The sequence below is a fragment of the Diceros bicornis genome, chromosome 22, assembly GCF_020826845.1.
Source record: "Diceros bicornis minor isolate mBicDic1 chromosome 22, mDicBic1.mat.cur, whole genome shotgun sequence".
NCBI lineage: Eukaryota > Metazoa > Chordata > Mammalia > Perissodactyla > Rhinocerotidae > Diceros > Diceros bicornis.
Genome location: NC_080761.1, coordinates 24,374,100 through 24,390,924, shown reverse-complemented (window position 1 = coordinate 24,390,924; position 16,825 = coordinate 24,374,100). Strand labels below are relative to the sequence as shown.

The 16,825-nt window shown below is 39.2% G+C and overlaps 1 protein-coding gene across 1 annotated transcript in view; it reads left to right on the top strand.

Annotated features, from left to right (window-relative positions):
- PIP5K1B (phosphatidylinositol-4-phosphate 5-kinase type 1 beta) overlaps nt 1-16,825 on the top strand; it is a 282,690-nt gene that overhangs the window by 52,315 nt on the left and 213,550 nt on the right. The window lies entirely within an intron of this gene.

The window sequence follows — 16,825 nt, the reverse complement described above, 5'->3', positions numbered from 1 at the left end:
ATGATGATGATCACGATCATGTTACATGAGGTTGAAAAAGTAGGTAAGGTCTGCATAACCCATGCTAAGGAGTTTTGACAAATACTGTTGGCATGGGGAAATTGTTGAAGGATTTTTTTTAAAAATATGATTTGCAGCTTTGTAGATATATAAACTCTGTGTTATCATTTTGCAAGGCTGATTAGACCCTGATAAATCGATTCATACTACTCAAACTCATCAGAGAGACTGATGAAGAAAAATGCCCTTTTATCAATTTACTCTCAAAATGGAAACCACTCAGCATGCTGTGATAATTATGGCAATGAGACAGTGTATTTTCTTCCCATGAATTAGTAAACCTTCTTAAGCTCCTATGTTAACATCAAATGGTCTTGTAAGTGAGGATGAGGAGTCTTGTAAATGCAGGTGAATGCTTTGCAGGGCAGGTTGCAACAGACGATGCCAACCCAGTGATCAGCCTTGCTTGCTTACTATATGTCTGCCAGACAGATGAGAATTCTCAAAGCACTTGGTTCAGGGCACCATCTTCTGTGAAAGTGCTGGAGACACTCTGATTCTCTTCTCTCTCCTTTTACAGATATCCCTTTTTGTGACATACCACCCCACACACACACTTTTTTTTTTTTTTTTAAATCATCACTTTTGTTTAAGCATGCTTTCAGGAGATGTCACCGTTTTCTATTTTATCTTGATTCTCCTTAAGTTGGCTGATCTTTTATGATATTTTGGGGCTTACTTTAATCTCAACAATAAGTAGTCTCCATAGTGGTTATTTTTTCATTGCATTCAGGAGCTAAATGGTGAGTTACTTCTAGGAATACTTAGTCAGTTAAGCCCATCCATGTGGGTGAATGCACAGTACTATTAATTACATAGGGTGGGCTTTCCATTTCTAAGTGTCATTTTCTTAACCTGTTGTTTTAATCATCTCTTAAACTAAATTTTGAAATCTGTTATATTGGGGACATATAGTTCAATGAATGAGTTGGGAAGATACGCTTTGTCTGTTGAAGTTGCTGTATTTGTATAGCAATAAACATTATTTTATCAAAGTACTTTTGTAGGACTTTAGAATTTTAGTATCTTTCTACTGAATGCTTTAGGAATATAAACATTTATTTCACTGGATTTTCCTTACTATCATTTAATGCTATAATGTTACTTTATACATTCTATTAAGCATTGCCAGGTCAGGCAGATTAGGCAATAATTTATCAAAACAAAAAGTAATATTGCTAACAAAGAGAATGTATTCTACTCATTCTTGATAAAGTAAATCTTTCCTTGCTCTCACCTTTATTATGTGATCTCTTAGTACCGTCTCTTAATCATAAACATGAGTGTCTCCAAAAAAATTGATCTTATGTTCAAATTGTAATTACCTTGATTTCTTTAATGATAGTTATTAAAAACACTGAAGCATTTCACACATGGTTGACGTGTGCATTTTTAAATAAAACTAAAGTTAAAAAAAAAAAGAATAAAGAAGGCCCATGTTAATTTGCTGCCTTTTGGAATATGTATCCTGAATATTGTTTTTAAACATTTAAACAAAAATGCTCTGATGGAATGCTACAATCACTGCTCATTATCTTGAATTCACTTGCAGGTCATTTGTTCTTAACTGTTAAAAAAAAAAGGGGGGGTGGGGAGGGGAACATTCAACGTGTTTTTGCTCCAAAGGAAATCAGTCACAATTGTTCATAATGGGTGCTTATTTAAAAATGAAAGCTCTGAAGAAAATAAAAATGAAAGCTCTGAGAAAGGTTGCATTTTTGACCTTTAATGCTTCAGACATTACAGATGTTGACATTTTGGTGAAACAGAGCTTGCCTCTAGTATTATTTTAGTGGTCTGTTCCATGGAGCAGTTGGAGATGAGACTGTACTATAATTAAATGTTTATTAAAATGCTTATAGTTTCCTGAAAAGTTGAGTGTATAGCTGTGCTATACTGAACTCTGTGCTCTAGCAAAACATTTTATAATGACACTCTGGTACATATTTATGTGACTACAACATGGAGAAAATGGTGGTTCTCCCTTACTTGGAATAAACTTGAGGCAAAATTCCAGCAAGAGCACCAGAGCTATTTCTAAAAATGCAAGGCATGTTTTTCTTTTTATTTTTTTAATTCTCCAGCAAAATAGGACCTAAAATTTTAAGACATAAATATAATTTATTATGGCTGTTTTGTCTATATGTAGATAATAGATCTTATAAAGTGATTTGCTGACTTATTGTGAAGGGCCAAGGGGCACGTGAAAAAAATGTCCAATTTGTTAATAATTTTTAAAATGCAAAAAAGTGCCACTTGTTATCTAAGTCTAAATTTAAGAAGAATAGAAATACTGAGGTCAAGTGGACGTGGAGAGCAAGCGCTCAGACTGCTGGGAATGTCAGTTGATGAAGATGATCTCAAGGGTGGTTTGTTCATCAGAAGCCTTGAAGTGTACGGATCATCTGATCTAGCCACTCCACCTCTGGGAATTTAGCCTAAGGAAATAATTGAACAAGGGGCAAAAAAATGACAATGATATTCATTGTAGCATTGTTTATAATAGCAAAAATTGGAAACCTCTCAAATTTCTATCAGTAGATAATCAAATTATGGTTCTTTTATCCATTGAATACCTTATAGCTATAGAGAATGATGCTGTGCAGGAAAAGATGGCATAGTATGGTAAGTTACAAACTAGTGTGTGTAATATGGTGTCATTTATGGTTAAAAAAAAAACTGTGCACTGAGACTTGGTGGCTGTATATCTAACAAAATGTTAAAAGCTATCTCTGGATAGTGGATTGCAGGAAATCTTTGATCTTTGCTGATGTTTTTTCTTTGCTAATTTTTTTATATAAGAAATATAGACATTTTTTTCAAGGAAAAAAATTATTTTTAAATGTATCTGTCTTTGACTAGCACTTCTACTTTTAATAATCTGTCCTATAAGTGGATGAGGATGCAAAGATGTTAAATAATGTTCAATGCAGCATTGTTAAAAACAGTTTTAAAAAAATTAACCTGTCTACCTATCTCCTAGTGTCAGGAATTTAAGTCAGTCATGGTATAACCATGCTTCACAGCCATTAAAATTACAGCTGTAAATCTGGATTTATGGATATAGAACAGGCATATTAGTATAAACATTGTGCGTGTGTAGGTGGGAAGGTAAGTATGTAGACAGATAAAAGTCTGAAATGTTACCTGACAAGGTCAATAGTCATTATTTCTGGGTGATGAGATTATGGATTATTTTCAACTTTTTCTTTCTATGTGTCTTTATTTTTTAAATTTTGTACGAGGAACAAATAATTCTTTTATTGCCAGAGAAAATGAAAATCAACAAAATAAGAGAACAAAAAGGAGAAATAACCAAAAAGTATTGTGAGGTACTGTGTGAAATTCTGTGGAGATAGGTGAAGTGGGTCGTATTTCCAGGAAAATTTGCTTTTTCAAAGGGGCTCCCGGGAGAGAGGGCCGAAATCAGTAACCATGGAAGAAATGAAAAAGTTATTAAAAGGTGCTTTCTAAATTCAAAATGCAAACCCCAAATGGCTTCAGTAAATTCTTCCAACATTCAAGGATATTGATATTATTAAGTAGGGTGACCATATAATTTATCGAAAGGGGATTTAATTGGGACAATCAGTGTAAACCAAAACTGTCCCATGTAAGCCTGGACAGATGTTCGCATTACGGTTTCAGCTTTTTCTAAGCATAGAGCAAAAGGCAAACTTGCAGGTTTATTTAAGAAACCAAAATGATCTTCATACCAGAACTTCAAGAAGATAGTGTGAATGCACATACACTGTGTACACTCACACACACTGCAGATCAATCTTGCTTATGAATATTGGGGTAAAACCCTTGAATAAAATACCATCAAGTAGAAATGTAGCAATACATTAAATACATACCATGATCAAGTGGGGTACATCACAGGAATGCGAGCTTGGTTCAGTATGGGAGAAGCTAGTCTCCATGTCAGATCAAAAAAGGAAAATTATACGGTCATCTTAATAAGTGCCAAAAATATTTTTCTAAAATTCAACATCCAATGATATATTGATCGCGGCCGTGGTTACATGACTGTGGACATTTGTCAAAACTCATTGAACTGTGTCCTTTAAAAGGGTGAATTTTATTTCATGTAAATTATGTGAATAAACTTAACTTTTATAGGAATAAATGAAATCAGTCTATGGTAACAGAAAAAAAAAATCTGACACGCATTCCTGATTAAAATGAAAACGTAGTAAATTAGAATAAGTAGAATTGGTTACTTTTGTTGCTTTATTTTAAATATTTAGTCTCACACCAAACCAGCATCATATTTTGTGAAAACAGAAGAAGCATTCCCATTTAAATCAAATGCATGATAAGAATGCTCACTTTCACTGAAATTATAAACCTGACTCAGAAAGTACCAGCCAGGAGAGAAGAGAAAGAAAGAATAGACATAAACATGGGAGTGAAAGTTGCAAACCTATCATTATTTGTAGATATTTAAAGTGCATGCCTAGAAGGTAGAGAATCAGCTGAAAAATTATTAGAAACAACAAGAGAAGTCAGTAAGATGACTGGCTAGTTATAACTGGTGCTGGTGGGGATAGTGGTGCGAAGAAAAGGAAAAACGGGATGCACACATCATCCACTAGGAGAGGTTTCAAAGGTATCACCCACTGTCATTCATTTGCACATGGCATGCACCAGGCCCTATGCCAAGCACAAGCAGGGCATTTTTGCTCCTATAAGACATGGCTGCTGCCCTCTCTTAAAAAGCATATGGCCAGAGACAGGGTTTGAGTATAAATAAAAATGACAAAACATTATGGAAAGAGAAGAGGAATGGCAGTCCTGGGAAAAGAGGGCTGAGACTGTAAAGTAAGGGGAGAAAAGAATGGGTTTTCAGAGGTCATGAGCTTGTGCCCCAGAGCCTAAGCCAGCCTTTATGTCCTTTTGATCAGGCCCACCCCATGTGTTAGCTTTTTAATTTTTTTTTTGATTTTAAAATCTACAAATTGTGAGAGTCCACATTTTAAAAAATCTGGATTTTCAACCTCTCTTGAAAAATTAGAAGCTCGAGCAATGTATGACACCCTTTTCTGCCAGGGCAGCAGTCGGCTGGAAGTGAGCAGTGTCTGCCCGCCTCCTTTGGATGCTCAAGGGTTCTCCAGTCTGCTAAGTGCAAATGCTGTTTCTCTGATGCTATCACTCCCTCTGTCTGCCTGCCCTTGGAAGCATTTCAGTTGTTGATAATAAACTCAAGAGAGGTACTGGGCAAACTTGCCACGCTCTTAGTTGTAAAGCAGTGTCTATAGGAGTTGACTAAGTCACCCTGTTGCAAAAAGTGATAGAAGCATTTGAGCAAATTATGAAATATTTGCTTCATTAAATGCACAACTTGTTCATACCCAATAATACATCCAAATTTCCCTCATCTTACTTTTTTTTTTTTTGAGGAAGATTGGCCCTGAGCTAACATCTGTTGCCAATCTTCCTCGTTTTTTTTTCCTTTTTCTCCCCAAAGCCCCAGTAGATAGTTGCATGTCGTGGTTGTACGTCCTTCTAGTTGCCCTATGTGGAACACCGCCTCAGCATGGCTTGATGAGTGGTGAGTACGTCTGTGCCCAGGATTCGAACAGGCGAACCTTTGCCACGAAGGGGAGCACGCGAACTTAATCGCTACGCCACTGGGCTGGCCCCCTAATCTTACTTTTAAAATTGGAAAATTGTTATTTTTAAAATTAAAAGGTTGAGGGCCCATCTTTGCAGGAAACTAGCCGTTGTCTACATCTCCCTCAGTGTATACTTCCTTCTGAATTCTGCAGTATGTGTGGAATTCTTTTTAGCCCAGAGAAATCTTTCTGTTCTTTGACACATCATTAAGATTAATTGAGCCTTTAGGTTTTACACATTCCCAAAGCAAATTAAATAGGAAAAATGGGACAGGCTTTCACTGTCACTTATGCTGTGGGGGTTTTTTCTAGCTTATATTTTATGTCTGGCTGCCTAGAAGCAATAGCATTAATTGCATTTTCCTTTCATTTTTGCTGAAGAAAGGGAGAAGTTATGTTGTCAGTGATGGAGTAGATTAAATGTAAGCAGCACTCTGAAACTCTAACTAGCTATTATTTATGAAGAAAAGAACAATGTAATTTCCCCAGATTTGACGGATCTAAAGCTAAAGGTTATTTTATAGACTTTAAATAAGTATTTATAACCTATTACTTGTGCCCTCAAAATTCCATCTCCTCCATCCACTCCAGGGCTTTCCGTCTCAATTTTCTTTGTATCGTCAGTATTTCTCTTACCACTAGTCACTTCCCGCGAAAGAAAAAAAGCTTAAGAAACCCTGTCCTTAAGAACCCTTCCATGACCCGTCATTGGTGACATTTTATTGCTTGCTTTCCTCTCATTCTACGCAAAAGCACCTGGCACCCAGTCAGAACTTGAAAAATGATTTCTCAATTTGAGTCAGCCAAATTTTTCAAAGCATAGTCTATCTGGCTGCCTCCAGTTTCTAGTTGTCTACCTAGGGTCCAGCTCCTTCAACCTGATTTTTCTGCACTCTCTCCCTCTACCTCTACTGGACTCCTCTTTCCAAGATCACCAGGTGTCTTCCAGGCACTAAAAAAACTCCACAATCCTTATATTCTTAAACATTTCTGCCACATTTGGCAAGTGTCAAATGTCCTATGTGTAACAAGCAGCACTCGTGGGATGTAATTAGAACTCCTCTTTATTTTTGCCTCTCTCTGTAAATTAATTCAATGGCGAAAGGTCTACTCTTGCTTCTTAGTGTAAAACTCAGGAACCTGTCTGCTCACTCTTAGGCAATAAAATGTTCTACTGTCACTTTAAACCACTGTTTCCAGCTGGTTTCTCAAATATCAAGTGCCACACAATTGGCAAAGCCTCTGCCTTGATTTAAGCTACTCCCTTCTCTTGGTGAGGGCCTGCTGCAGGCAAAATGTCTCAGCTCCTGAGGATGGGGTGCCCTTCTCCTCCTCTGTCTCCCTGCCTTGCCCATCTTGCTGAGGTTCTGACTTCTCCAGATCAAAACAGGGATAGGAAGGAGTCCAGATGATAGAAAAACAAAAATTCTTGCTCTAAGGTCTTACTCAACTAGTACTATTGTAAGATGGCTTCTCATGCTCCAAATTGGCAGGTTAAAGTGGACTTTCTTGGGGTGTTTTTTTCAAGGATTCTTTGTAGACCTTCTGCTCGTCCCCTCACTCAGCTAAGAGCTCTCTCCTTCTCTTCTCAACTATTAGTACTTTAATAAGTATTTACAAGCGGTAGAGATGCTTGTTACCCTAATCGTTTCCAACCTTGGGAGCACATCAGATTCACTTGGAGAATTTTTTTTTTTTAATAAAAATGCCACTACTCTGCCCCAGGCCTCTTGAGTGGGAATCTCCATATTAGGGCTCTGTTGTGTTTGTTTTTAAAAATTCCACAGATGACTCTGATGCTCACTAAAGGCTGAGGGCACAAGATCTAGCCTATATTATAGTTAATAATGTGCAGCTTACCTCCTTCCTGGACTTGCAGCTTCCCTGGGGTCTTTTTCATCTTTATAATACCCTCTAAGAGCCTTAATCATAACAGATTTAGAGTGTGGCATGAAGGAATTTGAAATCTCATGGTTCTACCAGAGCAGCTTTGTTCCCAGTATTTGTACAGTCTTCAAATTGAGCTGCATATAGTTCCAGTGCTCAATAAATATTGGATGAGGAGCTGGCTCGGTGGTTGGTGCCTAGGAAAGAGAAGTGGGACAACAGTCTAGTTACATAAGATGTACTGGTTATGGTTCCAGGATCTGTTTTGAGAAATGTCATGTCTGGCTGTGTTCTAAGAGCTTCACGCATATTACTTCAATTAATGTTCACAACAGTCATTTGATAGATGGACCATTATCCTCATTTTTTAGGTGAAGAAACTGAGTCTCAAAGAGGGTAAGTAACTTAACCCCCAAGGTCACACATGCATAAGTTACAGTCAATATGTAAACCCAGGTTCTCTTCAGAGCCCAATTTCTTAAATACTATTGTTCTTTTCATTCAAAGGGATTAGAGCTTTAGAGAAATTTGGGGAGATATTAGGGTTAGCCAATTCCTCTCTCCCTCCCTCGTGCCATCCTCCTTTTCAGTCTGCCTGCCCCTCTGAAGTCTGCCCTCCTGTCCTATAGGGAGACGTTAATGAAAGAATTTTAGCAAAAGGAAGGGGGTGTACCTTGGTGAGATTATTTCAGAAAATTCACTCTGGCAGCATTTATGCAGATTAGGTAAGGTTGGAGCCATCCTAACATGAGCAAGACTCAAGTGAAGCTATTGCAGGGGTTATAAATCTGAGAGACATCAGCAATTGGTCATACTTAAAACCATGGAAGTAGATGCTATTGATTAGAGAAAGAGTTTAAAGTGAAAGAGGAACCTGGGGGGCAAATATTAGGAAGCAATCCTTAAGAATTTAATAAGGCATCCTGACTCTGTCCTGATGTCTTTTTGACCTTGAAGAAATCACTGGCTCTCTCTGAACCTTAGTTTCCTTGCTGATAAAGGTTAGTATAGGGCATTTCTAAAGCTCCTTTTAGGTCTAACATTCTGTGATTCTAATCTTTTGCATTCGTTTTCATGACTGCTTTGGGACAAGTAGGGCATTTATTAATTGCTTCGTTTTGTAACCTCACTAGTATCTGTAAGCCCATGCAATTACATGAACCCCTCATCTGTCTTTCTGATAAGCAGAGTGATTATCTTGTCCATATAAACTCCACCAATATGTTCTTGAAAGATAACCTGGAGCACTATGCATGTGGCAGGTCAGAGGAGTCTAAGTGTATTTCATGAGAGGCAGTAGGGATGGTGACTAGAGCTCAGCTTCTGAAGCCAGACCCCTGGACTCCAGTTCCTCTACCATAACTGGTTATGTCACCTCAGGCGACTTAGTTAACTTCTCTGTTCCTCGTTTCTGTCATCTATAAAAGGAGGATAATAATCCTAGAGATGGTATAGGGATTAAATGAGTTAATGTGCACACAGTACTTAGAAGGGTACCTGGCACATATGCCCTCAGTAAATGCAAGCTACTATTGTATAATGATGCTAATGACGATAACATTGTCTGGTGAAAAGTGTCTTAATTGTAAGGGCAGAAGTCTACTATCTTAGACTTTTAATTTTCAAAAGGAGAGTAAAGAAGGAAAGTCTGCACCACTTCCTAGTAAGTGGGAATTTTCAGATGGCTGAACTCCATGGGTGGTAAAAATTCATTTCCTACTAACAAATTGAGCTGCAGGTGAAAAAGGCATACTGATCCTGAATTACAGTAGCATTCAGTTCACAAATTAGTTGGTATGAGGGAGGAGGAATTAGAGTGCCCTCGTCCTTAATACTCTTTGTTTTTGTTGCATTTTCTTATCATTGTTAGCTTAATGTGAGCTGGGTGAAGGAAGAACAAATGATGAACTGCCCTCTTTCTCAGTAATAAACTTTGCCATCTTAAAGTGTCTTAGAGATTATGTGGCTCTTGGCTGTGCAGTTGTCACCCTCTAAAGCCAAAAAACTGCCTAAAGCATGTAGCTTATGAATCTTTAGGTCTTGGGGACAGCAGCTTCAAACTTCTTTGGAACATTTGACCTGCTCCTCAGAACATCCCTACAGGGTATCAACTACATGGAGGAAAAGATATATCTTGATGAATGGTAACTATTGAAACTTGTTGAATCTTTTTTCACTTTCTTCCTGTTGACTCTTCTCATTTTGTCTGAGAGAAGCTGAGTTCAACTTGTTTGTAAGGCAAAGGCAAATGTGTGTCGCTGTGCAGTTGATCATTCGCCAGGAAGAACAGTAGCCTGACAGCAGTAATTCAAAACAGGGTTTAAAATGAATAAGAATAAGCCTATGGGATTAGTCCCAAATGAAAAGTTCAACGTGACCAGGGAGGGTGGCTGCTGCAGTCGGGGATTAACAAATGGCTTGCTGTGGGGAATAGTATTCCCTGATCCAGTCACATTTTTAGTTACTGATGGCTGCTCTACTGCGTGGGTCCATCTCTTTTCAGAAAGACTCAGAGAGTGAAATTCTTAGAAATGTGGTTTTTCTTATTTCTGCTTCTCAGAAACTGTCTACCTGATTGCAGAGGAGTCTTTCAGTTCATACTTTCTGGACCACAGAAATGTATGCCTCTAAAAATGACTACAGTCTCAGGGAAGAAGATGAAGAGAGAATTTTCTTCCACAGAATCAAACTGAAAGAAGAAAACAAAGGAAGCCCTCGGGTGAGAGTAGTGGACAAGTGGGCAGGATCACTTTGTGATCATTGGCACTGAGGATTTTAATAGAGAGAAACCTGTTTGTATAGGTCTTTACTGTCTGCACCGCCTGTTATGGACATTGTGTCATTTGGTCCTCACAAAGACGTGGTGTCCTCACTTCATAAATGAGAAAAGTGAAGCCCAGAGAGGTTGGCAGACTTGTCCAAAGTCACAGTGCTGGAAGTCTGATGGTCTGACTCCAGGTTTTGTACTTTTTTTGCTATGGTTCTGCTGTGCGCTAATATGTTGGACTCTTATAGAAGTTCCCCAAACACTCAGCTGGACGGCCCAACTAGATTTGTAGCTTTGGCATGTTTTCAAGGTAACTTGATACGTTATCCATAAAGCTGTCAGTTCCTTTTTCCTTCTTCCAGATGGATTAATCCTTCAAGGCAAAGACAGCAGACAGGCAGAGAGAGGCATACAGCCACAGAAAAGGACACCAGTCCTAACCCTGGTTATTGCCAAAGAGAAGGCACCAAAAACTGGCCACTGCCTAAAATGTGTAAAATCAGTGAGGGACAAGGAGTGATATCAACTCATTTTTCTATTCTATTCAAAAGACTTAAGAGTAGAGTGGGGGCTGGATGGCTATTTTTAATATCTTCCTGGATATTTTCCTTGAAAAAAATTGAACAAAGTCACAACAATCCATTTATTTGTTTACTTGAGATTTGCTGGGGGCCTAGGCTGTGAGCTTCTTGCAGCAGGCCTTTGAGGCCCTTCTTAGCTTTTTACTTCCTCTATGTGATGGGCGTGGCTCCATGCAAGTGGTGTGATGGGTTTTAGCTGTTACCAAACATGAAAGGTGAGGGGGGTCAAAAGCCCCTTGGTAAACTTCTGCTTTGATTTTCAAATCCTTGCTGTCGCTTGAACGTTTTAAGGATTAGATTAAGCAACCTGGAGGGCAAATACCATGGATAGTATCTGCACCTAGCCGCTCTCAGTAATTGGAGAGGGAACGGTCAATAAGTTTCTGAGATCATCTACTGTTTTTCTTTCATCATGATAACAAAAGAAGTTCCTTGTGGCTAAAATCACGTCTTTAAACAATTCTCCTTCTTCCCATGTATAACTGCCCCCGCCCCAGTTCCTTTGATGTTAGTTGAACTCTGTTCCATTTCATGGATTATGCTAGGAGGATATTGCAGAGCCAGCTTTGACTGAGCAGGATCCACTAAGATTGCAGTTGAGAAAGTCAAAGCCCATAAAATAGGCTTCAGTCCCCCTGTATGCCTTCTTAGAAATAACTAACTTTGAGGGCACTGTGGGAGCAGGACCAAGGAGAGCCAGTGGTGCTGTTGGTGATCTGTAACAGGCCTCAGACAAGTATCCAGTGTCTACGTGAGGCTGCTGGAGTCTATTGGTGTTTACAGCCCCAATGAAGTGTAGCTTGAGGTAGGGGTGTGTGTGTATGTTTCTGTCTCCATTCTTTCTACTGTCAAGGCCAGCTAGCTGTTCTTCCACTGATACTGTTGTGTATCAGATTGGAAGCTCAACGTTCCAGTTGAGAGTCAGACTTATGGTTAGTGTTTGAACAAAATATCTTGCTTCCTATTGAAGTACATTCTTATCCTGTTCTGTCCTCCATTTACATTCTAAGTTCCTGTTCTCTTTTCTATATCAAGAACATTTTGAGGTCTAACTTCATACACAATAAATTTTTACATATGTGTACACCTGTGCAACCAGCACCCAGATCAAGATATGGAACATTTCCTTGTGCCTCTCCTAATCAGTAGTCCTAAGGGTAACCACTATTTTGACTTCTACCACCATAGATTGATTTTGGCTGTTCTTGAACTTCATAAAAATGGGGTCATAGAGTATATACTCTTTTGGGTTTGATTTCTTTCACTTGACATTATGCTGTAACTCATCCATGTTGTTGAGTAAAGAATTCCATTGTACAATTTATGCACCCATTCAACTGTTCATGAACATTTGAGTTGTTTCCATTTTGTGGCTATTACAAATAATAATGCAAGGAACATTCTTGTACATGACTTTTAGTAGACATAAGCACGCATTTCTTCTTGGGTATGTACCCAGGAGTGGAATTGCTCAGTCATAGAGCATTCATATATTTTCTTTCCGTAAGTACTGTCAAACAGTCTTCCTAAGTAGTTGCACCAGTTAACACTTCTAAATTCCTATACTTTGAAAATACAATTTTCCTCTGCAATATTTTTATTCTAGGCTGGTGATGCTAGTTAATATGGACTGTTGAGATATTTGCCAGGCCATCTCAGGTTATATATGTGCATACACACGTTTGTATTTGACATTCCTTCAGTATGGATTCAGAAGTGGATATTTGCCTTGCCATAGGCATGGGGGTTTAATAGTGAAAAACTGCTGCTAGGAATTAAAAGGAAACTACCTGTTAGTTTAAGAAAATATAATATTAATCACAATCAAGTTTAACTATTGAATAGACCTCTGATTTTATAACTTGGGAGTGAGCATGAATATGAGCTGTCTAAGTGTGGTATTTAATTCATACCCAGAGTGAAACCAGAAGGATGAATTGACCCAGGGACAATTTCCTGAATCCTGCCTCTGGCGTGATTCATTTGCAACAGGCTGAATTGCGACTGCTGTTTTCTCTCATTTATCCTTTATTCCTTTGAGAGGAAGCAGTAACTAAATATATTAAACACTGCTTAGAATCCTCAGCATTGGGCATTTTAATTCTATCAAGTGTGTGTCAGCATATGATTGAAAAAGAATGGAAACTTAGGGCTTCAGTTGCTCAGTTCACCTCATGGTTAGTTCAAGTAATCTACCTTTGTGGGCTGGAGGGCACTATCACTAATAATAATAATCTCGATAAAAGAATTGTCCAAGTAAGGAGTACTTAAGAATCAATCTAGAAAAGGCTGTTACACTGGATTTTCAAATAATGGAGTTCTCTGCCCTTTTGGACAAAACTACTTTAGTCCGTTCATTCATTCATCATTCATTCGCACAATGAATTCAACAACTACTGATTGAGTGCTATGTATCAGGCCCTGTTCTAGATACTGGGTGTACAGCAGGAAACAAGGCAAAGGCCTTGGTCTCCTGGAGCTGACCTTCTCAAGGATCGGAGGCAAGAAAACAATGTATACATATGTGCCATGTAACACTGTGGAGGAAAATAAAAACAGAGTAAGGGTCGTGGGAGTGAGTGCAGGCCTGGTGTTGGGAACTGCTGTTGCTTTTTACAAGGTAAGGTCAGAGAAAGCCTCAGTCAATGACATTTATGTAGAGACCTGAAGGGATGGAGCAGTATGAACATCCACTGGAAGAAGAGTAAGCCAAGTGGGGGGCTGTGGTGCCTGGTGGGCTGAGGGAGGCCTCTACAGTTGGATGGGAGGCAGTGAGGGAGAGAATAGTTGTAGGCGGGGTCAGAGAGACAGCAGGGACCCAGAGCAGATAGGGCTCTATAGACCATTGTAATGACCTCGGCTTTTTCTCTGAGTGAGAATCCACCAAAGGGTTTTGAACAGAGAAGTGACTATTCAAGTCTTAATTTTTTAAGGATTGCCTTGAACATTGGGTGGAGAATTGACTGCAGACAAGGGTAGAAATAAGGAAATGAGTGAAGATCACTCATAGGTGTGTGCAGGCAAGAATCAAATGGCATAGATGTTTGATTTTGTGGACTTAGCACCATCTCTGTGCTTTATTAGTAAAGATGATACTTGTTTATCCAGCCACAGATGAACAGTGTCAACACATTTGAGCCACATTAGTAATAATTTAGTAATATGCAAATTAGCAATATGCTATGGCTATTATAAAGTAAGTTCTATAGTTAATGCTTTTTTATGTTTACTATTAATTTTCTTCTGGAAGCTCTTCCTCCTCTCTCCCATTTTCATTTAATAATGTTGTACCATTCTTTCAGCTGCTCATACTTGAACTCCAGTCACTTGTGACTCCTCTCTTCATCCTCTGTACCTCCAGGCAGTCAGGTGCTGTTGTTACCTTCCTGTCTCCCCAATCCATCTCCTTTTTCTGCCATTCCCAACTTTAGTTTAGACTCTCGTTTTATCTCCGAGGTAGCCATCAAATTCTCCTCTAACCCATGGGAAATGCAGCAAAAAGAACATAGGTTTTGATGCGAGACCTTGATTCAGATTGGTTCAGTTCTTTGTTCTGCCATGTAGCTGCAGGGCCTTTTGCCATTTTTGAACTTCAATTGTTCCTCTCTAAAATGAGCATCACAATATCTAATTTATAGGACTGCAATGAGGATTCAGTGGGACTTGGGAGTGTTTCAGGTGCCGGGCAGGTTGTGGGCACTTAGAAAATGTTGGTTCTTTCCACCTTCTGACGTTCCACTTCATCCTTGATCTGCCTGGCGGGTCCTGAAGTATAACTCTCGTTGTGTCATTTCTCTGGTCAGAAGCCTTCCGTGGTTCCCTATATGCCTCACATGCTAAATACATGCACTTTTGCCTGGCATTCAGAGCTCCAATTCTCTCACTCCAACTTCAATTCCCAGCTTTTTCCCATTACCATTCTTCTCCACGTACTTCATGTATTAGCCAAATTCTGTATTTTATTATCATGCTGCCACTTCTCTGTAAAGTGTCCTCTCTCTATTAAAATCATACCTATCCTTCAAATCCTGCCTCAAATACCATTGCCTTCACAAAGCTGTCAACAATCTGGAAGCGGTTTCTCCTAGTCCTGAAGCGTTGTTGCACCTAAAGAGGTAACGTGGTGCCCAGGCTCTGGAGCCAGAAAGCCCAGGTCCTGCTACTTACTGTCATCCTGGGGACATTCCTTAATCTCTGCATCTGTTTCCCCTGTAAAATGAGGACGGTAATACCTACCTCATAGGGTTGTTGTGAGGATTAAATGAGATACTACATGTGAAGCACTCTGAATAGTGCCTGGCACTTGAAAAGCTTAAATCAGTTTCTATATAATTATAGGCATGAATAATCAAAATTATTTTATCATCAGGCCCTTTTTACAGAGACTTCAAATTAAAAGCTGTTTGAGATGCAGTGGAAAGAGGCATAGACTAGGAACTAAGGGACCTGGATTCTAGTGCTGGTTCCCGCTACTAACTAAGCTGTGTGATGCTGAATATGTCACTTAGGCTCTCTAGATCTTACTTTCTTCAGCTGCAAAAAGAGAGGGATGAACAAAAATCACTAAGCTCTCTTTCAGTTCAGATAGCCACATGAATATCTAATAGGCACCTCCAACTCAAATCGACCAAAACAGAACTCTTAATTTCCACTTCTCTAAATGCACTCCTTCCCTATCTCAGTAAATGATACTACCATCTACCCAGTTTAAGTAAAAAAACCAATGAGTTGCCTTTGAATTGTCTGTTTCTTTCACCATCTAAATCTAAGCCATCTGCAAATCCTATTGGTTCTACTTTGAAAACATATCCTGATTCCATCTATTTCTCCCCATCACCACTGCTACCACCCTAGTCCAATAATCTCTTGTCTGTACCGTTGCCATAGGTTCCTAATCCATCTTTCTGCCTGCACTCTTGCCCTCTTTCAGTCTATCTTCCATAGAGCTAAAGTGATATTTAAAACCTAAACCAGATAATATCACTCTCCTGCTTAAAACTCCCCGGTGGCTTTTCATCCTACTTAGAATGAGATCCAAACTCCTGTACCCCTTTATACAACTCTCCCCCTTATGCTTCAGCTGCATGGCCCTTTTATCTTCTCCTGCCAGTTCACCACTCATTTCTTTCTTTCTTTTCCCTCCAGTAGAAATTAAATGTCCTCATATTAGGGCCCATTTCCTAGCACAGTGCCTGGCACATAGAAGATATGCAGAAAAAAATTGACTGACTGAATATATGAAGGAATAAATATAAACCCATTTTAATGAGGTATCAAAGTTTATATTAATTACATGAGCCAAGGATTGTGTGTTTATTTTTAAAGACCTACTGATTTTGTCTTCATTTAATCCCTCATACTGAATGAACATTATTGAGCCCGTATGCTTATGCATGAAATATGACTGTAAATAAAATAGTAATACATTTATAGGTTGGTTTTTTGCCCCCTAACCTAAATAGTTGTCAGATTTACCATTCTCCCCATCTCCTCTCCCACACTACCACTTTAGTGCAAATTATCATCCTCTCTGGCCTAGGGGATTGCCTCCTCTCTGGTCTTTTTCCTGAAAGTTCTCATCTCCCAATAATGTATTCTCCAGACTGCAGCCAGCGAGCTTTTCAGTCGCTGTTATACTCATGCTTGAAAACCTTCGGAGTTTTTATTGTTCTCAGGATAAAGACCAGACTCTGCCCTGGCCCACCACCTCACATCTTGTCAGCCCTCACTTTCCACTCCTGGCCACACTCCCTCCCACCCCTCTAGGTTTCCGCCTGCCACCCCGCTGGTGGCCCTAGCTTCCTGGACAGCTCTACGTCGCAGCCATTTCGCCTACTACTTGGGATATCAAGAGGTTGTCCCTTCCTCGGGGAAGCCCTCTTGGGTTAGGCCAAGCCCCACTCCTCATT